Source organism: Triticum aestivum, chromosome 7D, assembly GCF_018294505.1.
Source record: "Triticum aestivum cultivar Chinese Spring chromosome 7D, IWGSC CS RefSeq v2.1, whole genome shotgun sequence".
NCBI lineage: Eukaryota > Viridiplantae > Streptophyta > Magnoliopsida > Poales > Poaceae > Triticum > Triticum aestivum.
In genome coordinates, this window is record NC_057814.1 from 148347642 (window position 1) to 148356158 (window position 8517).

The following is an 8517-nucleotide window of genomic DNA, read 5'->3' on the forward strand; positions in this document are numbered from 1 at the left end:
TGACATGCTGGTAAGCAGTATGACTTGTATCGCCCACAACTCACTTGTGTTCTACTCGTGCATATAAAATCTACGCATAAAACCAGGCTCGGATGCCACTGTTGGGGAACGTAGTAATTTCAAAAAAAAATCATACGCACACGCAGGATCATGGTGATGCATAGCAACGAGAGGGGAGAGTGTTGCCCACGTACCCACGTAGACCGAAAGAGGAAGCGTTAGCACAACACGGTTGATGTAGTCGTACGTCTTCACGATCCGACCGATCCAAGTACCGAACGTACGACACCTCCGAGTTCAGCACACATTCAGCTCGACGACGTCCCGCGAATTCCGATCCAGTAGAGCTTCATAGGAGAGTTCCATCAGCACGGGGGCGTGATGACGGTGATGATGTTGCTACCGATGCAGGGCTTCGCCTAAGCACCGCTACGATATGACCGAGGTGGAATATGGTGGAGGGACGCACCGCACACGGCTGGAATAGATCAACAGATCAACTTGTGTGTCTAGAGGTGCCCCCTACCCCCGTATATAAAGGAGCAAGGGGGCGAGGCGGCCGGCCAGGAGGAGGGCGCGCCAAGGGGGGAGTCCTACTCCCACCGGGAGTAGGACTCCTCCTTTTCCTTGTTGGAGTTGGAGAGGGAAGGAAGGGAGAGAGGAGGAGAAGGAAAAAGGGGGGCGTCGCCCCCCTCCTTGTCCAATTCGGACTAGAGGGGGAGGGGCCGCGCGGCTGCCCTGGCCGCCCTTCCTCTTCTCCAACTAAGGCCCATGAGGCCCAATTAACTCCCCGGGGGGTTCCGATAACCCCCCGGTACTCCGGTTTTTCTCCGAAACCACTCGGAACACTTCCGGTGTCCAAATATAGTCGTCCAATATATCGATCTTTACGTCTCGACCATTTTGAGACTCCTCGTCATGTCCATGATCATATCCAGGACTTTGAACTACCTTCGGTACATCAAAACACAAAAACTCATAATACCGATCGTCACCAAACTTTAAGCGTGCGGACCCTACGGAATCGAGAACTATGTAGACATGACCGAGACACATCTCCGGTCAATAACCAATAGCGGAACCTGGATGCTCAGATTGGCTCCCACATATTCTACGAAGATCTTTATCGGTCAAACCGCATAACAACATACGTTGTTCCCTTTGTCATCGGTATGTTACTTGCCCGAGATTCGATTTTCAGTATCTCAATACCTAGTTCAATCTCGTTACTGGCAAGTCTCTTTTCTCGTTCTGTAATACATCATCCAGCAACTAACTCATTAGTTACAATGCTTTCAAGGCTTATAGTGATGTGCATTACCGAGAGGGCCCAGAGATACCTCTCCAACAATTGGAGTGACAAATCCTAATCTCGAAATACGCCAACTCAACAAGTACCTTCGGAGACACCTGTAGAGCACCTTTATAATCACCCAGTTACGTTGTGACGTTTGGTAGCGCACAAAGTGTTCCTCTGGTAAACGGGAGTTGCATAATCTCATAGTCATAGGAACATGTATAAGTCATGAAGAAAGCAATAGCAACATACTAAACGATCAAGTGCTAAGCTAACGGAATGGGTCAAGTCAATCACATCATTCTCCTAATGATGTGATCCCGTTAATCAAATGACAACTCATGTCCATGGCTAGAAAACTCAACCATCTTCGATTAACGAGCTAGTCAAGTAGAGGCATACTAGTGACACTATGTTTGTCTATGTATTCACACATGTATTATGTTTCCGGTTAATACAATTCTAGCATGAATAATAAACATTTATCATGATATAAGGAAATAAATAATAACTTTACTATTGCCTCTAGGGCATATTTCTTTCAGAGAGAGGGGCAAACCTATAGGTCTTTGTTTCATGTATTCGGTGCAAAACTCAACCACCTCCTCCGAGGTATAACCTTGTAGGATGCTTGCCTCTGGATGGTTTCGGTTCCGACAAAAGCGCTTCAGTATTCCCATGAACCGCTCGAAGGGATACATGTTGCGAAGAAACACAGGACCACAATACTTTATCTCGTCGACAAGGTCCACAGTGAGATGGACCATGACATCAAAGAATGACGGTGGGAAAAACATCTCTAGGTTGGACAATATTCTTGCAATATCATCTTGCATATTATCCAACTCTTCAGGATCTACAACTTTCTGCCATAGTTTGTTGAAGAAATCACAGAGGTCAATGAGTGTGTTTCTTATATCTTTGTCCATCAGATTCCTGATGGCCACCGGGAGGATTTGTGTCAACATTACGTGGCAATCATGTGACTTCATGTGTCCCAACTTCATTTTACCTGAGCTCACATCAATGAGACTTCTGATGTTTGTGCAGTAGGAAGAGGGTGTCTTAACTGACAACAAATAGGTGAAGAACTGTGTTGCTTTTTTGTACTGAAATTGTAACTCTGGCGAGCTTTGATGAATTTGTCATCATCTTCTGCTTCACTCTTGCGTTGTGATTGATCGGCAAGCATATCGAGCCGTGAACCATCACCATCCTTTCTTTTACCTTTAATGTTGAGCAGAGTACCAAGGATGCTTTCACATATGTTCTTCTCTACGTGCATGACATCGATGCAGCGACGTACACGTAGAATCTCCCAGTAAGGTAATTTCCAGAACACCGATTTCTTATTAAACACTTGATCCTTGGGTGTTAGTTTCACCGTCAAAAGGTGGTTCTTGCCGAGCCCAACATTTATTTTTTTAGCCATGTTGTGGACCACCTCCCCTTCATAGGGTCTCGGGGCCACACCTGCCTCTGCCGTACCATCAAATTCAGCTTTCATCTTTCAGTATGGGTGATTCATCCGCAAGAACCTACGACGATGCGAATACACTATTTTGTGCGAGTTGGGAAGCCTTCTGCTAGTTGTCCTATCCATGCATGTGACACACCCTACATCTCCCCTTGTTTTCTGCCCCGATGTGTTGCCTAATGCTGGCATATCTTGAATGGTGTGCACCAGCATCGCATGTAGATCGAAAATCTCCTTTTTGTAAGCATCATAACATTTTACAGCAGGCGCATCTATCCACACTGTCAGCAGTTCTTCTACCAGTAGCTGAAAGTAAATGTCGATGTCATTTCCAAGTTGCTTCGGGCCTTGGATAATCATTGACATCATAATGTATTTTTTCTTCATACACAACCAAGGAGCTAGGTTATATATGCACAGAAGCACCGGCCATGTGCTGTGATTGGTGCTCATATCGCCAAAAGGATTCATCCCGTCAGTACACTCCCCGAGCCTTATACTTCTAGGATCCTTGGCAAAATTTTCAAACTTGTTGTCGATTAATTCCCATTGAGCCCCATCTTTTGGTGCCTCATAAACCTATCCCCAATTCGCTCATCATGATGCCACCACAACCTCTTTGCCTCTCTAGGGTTTGCAAACAAATGCCTCAACCTTGGAATTAAAGGCAAGTACCAAACAACCTTGAATGGGATTCCTGTCTTGATCTCGTCATCCAATTTGTACTTGTCCTTTGCTCTCCTGCGCTTGTATCGTGCATGCTTACATGTGGGACATGCACGATAATCTTTGTACTCACCACGGTACAATACACAAGCGTGTATCTTCTGTACTTCATGTTCCAATGGGCAAACAATTTTCTTCACTTCATTCGTGCTTCTGGGGAGCACATTATCTTCCGGAAGAATTTCTTTCAAAAGACCTAACATCTCTGTGAAGCCCTTGTTTGATACACCGTTTGCTGCTTTAAATCTGAGAAGCGCCAGGGTGGCACTCAACCTGGAATATTTCTTTTTGCAACTTGGATACAATTCTTTCTTGGAGTCCGCATCAATGGTTGGCAGATCCTTGTACCCAATCATATCCTTTTCTGGGCCCTCGAAATCTGCAATCATAGCAGCAAAATCTGGCATATCAAGATCATCATCATATGCGTGGACGTCTTGGTTTTCCAGTGGGTGTTTCGGCTTTCCGGTGTTCCATGGGTAGCTTGACACCTCTGCCCCGATGTTAGATTCAACATCCATGTGACACTGATCGGGGTTTGGCATCTCGCTGCCCTGGGTATCTTCATCCATGACCTCCTCTTCACCGTGTCTGGTCCAACGTGTATATCCATCCATGAATCCCCTAGAGACTAAGTGCATCTAGACATTTGCAACTTCATGTGACTTTGTATTGGCACAATCAGTACATGGAAACAAGATGTAATCCGCATCACCAATTCTCCTCTTTGTACTTTCAGCCAAATTCATGAACTCTGTCACGCCACTAATAAAATCTGCTGTTTTCCGATTCTTCATCCATCGAGATCATTCCATCTGCAGCAAATGAATGGTAATTAAAAACAAAACAGCAACATTAATACACGGATTAACTGCTGCCCAGAGATGCGTGCATAAATCACAAGGTTTTATTTTAATAATTACTGAGGGCGCTCCATGTTGTTATCCAACGTGCAATGAAAAAAATTAATGGCCAGTCAATTTACATGCAGAGATACTAGTACAACACTACACTTAGGAATTGAATACCTTAATTAAGCCACTCACGAAAAGAATACCTTAATTAATTAGCCGTGCGGCGACCTCCACCCAGCAGACAGACAAGCGCGATGCGGCGGCATGCCGAGATAGCAGGGTCGAGGAGCAAAGCTTAGTGCGGCTGCCACCTGAAGTTCGACCTCCACTATCCCGCCATCGACCGCGATGGATGTGCTCGAATCACGCCGCCGCCGACCTCGATGGTTGAGCTCCTCCTATCTCCCGCCGCAGACCGATGATTGACCTCCTATGACGCCGCCACCGCCCACCGACCAAGGATTGACCTCTTCTCCGGTAGCCGCTGCCTAGGCCCCCGCCGCCATCTCTATATGCAGAGCGGCTGTTTTTTTTACGGATATCCGCGGAGCGGCTGTTTACACGGTATCTCACCGTAACTCAATTATATGGACTGGGTAGTACATCACATACAGTTATGTAATGGCAACCGTGTCTAACCTACGTTGTCTTCTCACACGGTTTGGTGCGGAAATCGTGTGTGACGCTGTAATACCCAACACAAACAACATGTACAAACAGTGTGCCGTATACAACATATATATAGTGCCATTAGTAGTTCCCGACCGTTATCTTATCTCCACAGTTTCCCCATCTCCCCCAAATCCCTACATAGCCTCCAAATTCCCTCGCGTGGCACTGACATTGGGGGAATGCGGGTGAGTGGTGCTGATGGTTTCGGTGCGGCAGCTCCTGCTCGTATTGCCGCCGAGCACTTGTCTAAGGTCATCAGAAGGCAGGTGTACAACGCATCCGAATCGTCCTGCCAGGTTGCAATCTATCCCGATCTTTTTTAGCATGTCCAAAGTATAGGTCCTTGCTGAATCTGTCCTGAATGACCCCCCCCCAGGAAAGCGATCTGCCACCGGATCCGGAGCTTGACTCCAGACTCCCGCAACACGAGTTCGACTCCGAGTTTTGCGCCACCGAGAAGTACCAAAAGCAAGTTGTTTGCACGTGCACACTCCCGCTCGACGTGTATGCATGGAGGGATTCGACATTGGCAGGCGGTTTCTCAGTTGCCCCTTAGAGGTTAGTGCTAATTAAGTTCATCATTTTACTTCAGTTAATGCCACCGCTCATACAGAATACTATTTAACATTGGCAGGGATATGAGGCTTGTGCCTTTGTTAACTGGCTGGATGAAGAATGGCATGGCAGGGCTCGGAGTGTTATCACCAAGCTCGCAGAAGATAACGTAAAGCTGAAGAAGGAACTGGCTGATCTGGAATGTACAATCAGTACGATGAAGCAAGAAAGAATCAATCACACACAACAGATGAAAGCAAGAGACAAGAAGGAACTAGCATGTGTAGTTGTGGTTGTCGCATTACCATGTTCTATGCGCTGTTTGCAATGATGATTAGGGGTTTTGTTTGACAGTATTGCTAAAGCACATCTAGATTTGCTCTAAGTAATGCACATCTAGGTCCTATGCCATTGATGTTACGCGAAGATTCGTGCAGATATTTTTCTTTGTCTTTTTTATTTTCCTTTCTAGTTTGATTATTACCGGCTTTATCAATAATAAGAGCTCAATGTATTGCTTGCCAACTGTCCTACTCCGTTCGTACCGGTACCGGTGCATAATCCCAAAACTCGTTCCTTGTTTTTGTCCTGAAAAAGGAAACCAGCCAAATAGCCAATAGGAGTCCTGCGCAACCCCAGGAATTTGGAGCGACTGGGTACAAATAATTGCGGTTGATTATATCAGCGGTTAGATAATACATCAACCCCCGCTTCAATCCCCGCTTCAATTGGCAGTTCCTCTTCTCTGCATACCCCACATAAGTGTCCACCATCTTCATCGTCCCCGGCAGGCCGCGCTACAGACTGGCACACACTCTGTAGCCATGTTGAGTGATAGCAAGGACGACAGTTCGGCCAGCAGTCTGGCGCCCGATGATAGGTCAACATCGGAATCATCCCGCTCGTCTTCCATGAGTCCGGCGTCGAGCCCAGACCTCGATTATATCCGGTTCATGGAAGGGTGTAGGATCGAAAGTATGTCTAGATGGGGGAGTGATTAGACTACTTGACCAAATAAAAATCTAGCCTTTTCCCAGTTTTAGTTCTTGGCAGATTTTAGCAACTTTGCACAAGTCAAGCAATCAACCTACACATGCAATTCTACGAGTATAGCAGCGAAAAGTAAAACAATTGCATATGAAGGTAAAGGGAGGAGTTTGAGAGAGCAAACGCAATGTTGACACGGAGATTTTTTTATCCATGGTTCCGATAGGTGGTGCTATCGTACATCCACGTTGATGGAGACTTCAACCCACGAAGGGTAATGGTTGCGTGAGTCCACGGAGGGCTCCACCCACGAAGGGTCCACGAAGAAGCAACCTTGTCTATCCCACCATGGCCATTGCCCACGAAGGACTTGCCTCACTCGGGTAGATCTTCACGAAGTAGGCGATCTCCTTGCCCTTACAAACTCCTTGGTTCAACTCCGCAATCTTGACGGAGGCTCCCAAGTGACACCTAGCCAATCTAGGAGACACCACTCTCCAAGAGGTAACAAATGGTGTGTTGATGATGAACTCCTTGCTCTTGTGCTTCAAATGATAGTCTCCCCAACACTCAACTCTCTCTCTCACAGGATTTGGATTTGGTGGAAAGAAGATTTGAGTGGAAAGCAACTTGGGGAAGGCTAGAGATCAAGATTTATGTGGCTGGAATGGAATATCTTGACCTCAACACAAGTGTAGGTGGTTCTCTCTCAGAAAATGTATGTTGGAAGTGTAGGCATGTTCTGATGGCTCTCTCCACGAATGAAGAGTGGGTGGAGGGGTATATATAGCCTCCACACAAAATCTAACCGTTACACACAATTTACCAAACTCGGTGGGACCGAATCATGAAACTCGGTCGGACCGATTTAGTTCAAAATGTGAACATTAGGATTTTCGGTGGGACCGACATGTCAACTCGGTGGGACCGATTTCGTTAGGGTTAGGGCATAACGTAATCTCGGTGAGACCGATTACCCAAACTCGGTATGACCGATTTTGGTAATAGACTAACCAGAGAGTTGGTCAGGCAAACTCAGTGGGACGGATTCGCTCATCTCGGTTAGACCGAAACGTTATGAATGGGAAACAGAGAGTTTGCATTGCAATCTCGGTGGGACCGATCGCTCATCTCGGTTTGACCGAAACGTTATGAAGGGAAACAAAGAGATTACAATCCCATCTCGGTGAGACCGAGATCCCTATCGGTGAGACAGAAAAGACTAGGGTTTCTGGCAGTGGCTATGTCAAGAGAACTCGGTGGCGCCGGATAGAAAGATTCGGTAGGGCCGAGTTTGACTTTTGGTTTGGGACATATGTGGATATGAGAAAGTAGTTGAGGGTTTTTGGAGCATATCACTAAGCATTTTGAGCAAGAAACTCATTAAGCAACACCTCACCCCCTCTTGATAGTATTGGCTTTTCCTATGGACTCAATGTGATCTTGGATCACTAAAATGAAAAATGTAGAGTCTTGAGCTTGAGCCAACATGTGTCCTTAGCATTTTGAGGGGTCCACTTTCTAATCCATGCCATGCCAATCATTGAGCTTTCCTGAAATATTTATCTTGAAATAGCATTAGCTCAATGAGCTATATGTTGTTAGGAATTACCAAAACCACCCAGGGATAGTTGCACTTTCAATCTCCCCCTTTTTGGTAATTGATGACAACATATAGATCAAAGCTTCGACAAATGATAATAAGATTTAAAAACATCGTCGCTTTGAGAAGTATGTGATAAGCAAGAGCTCCCCCTAAATTTGTGCATTATTTAAAATTTGCTTTTGAATGCAAATGCACAATCGATTAGGATGGGTTACTCTTCCATGTCACATACATCTTGGTGGAGCGCTCAAAATGATAGAAATTAAAAGCATGCACTCATCACCAAGCAAGTGAATGATCATAGAAGGATATGAGAGATAATATCATCCAACAAGCATTAAGG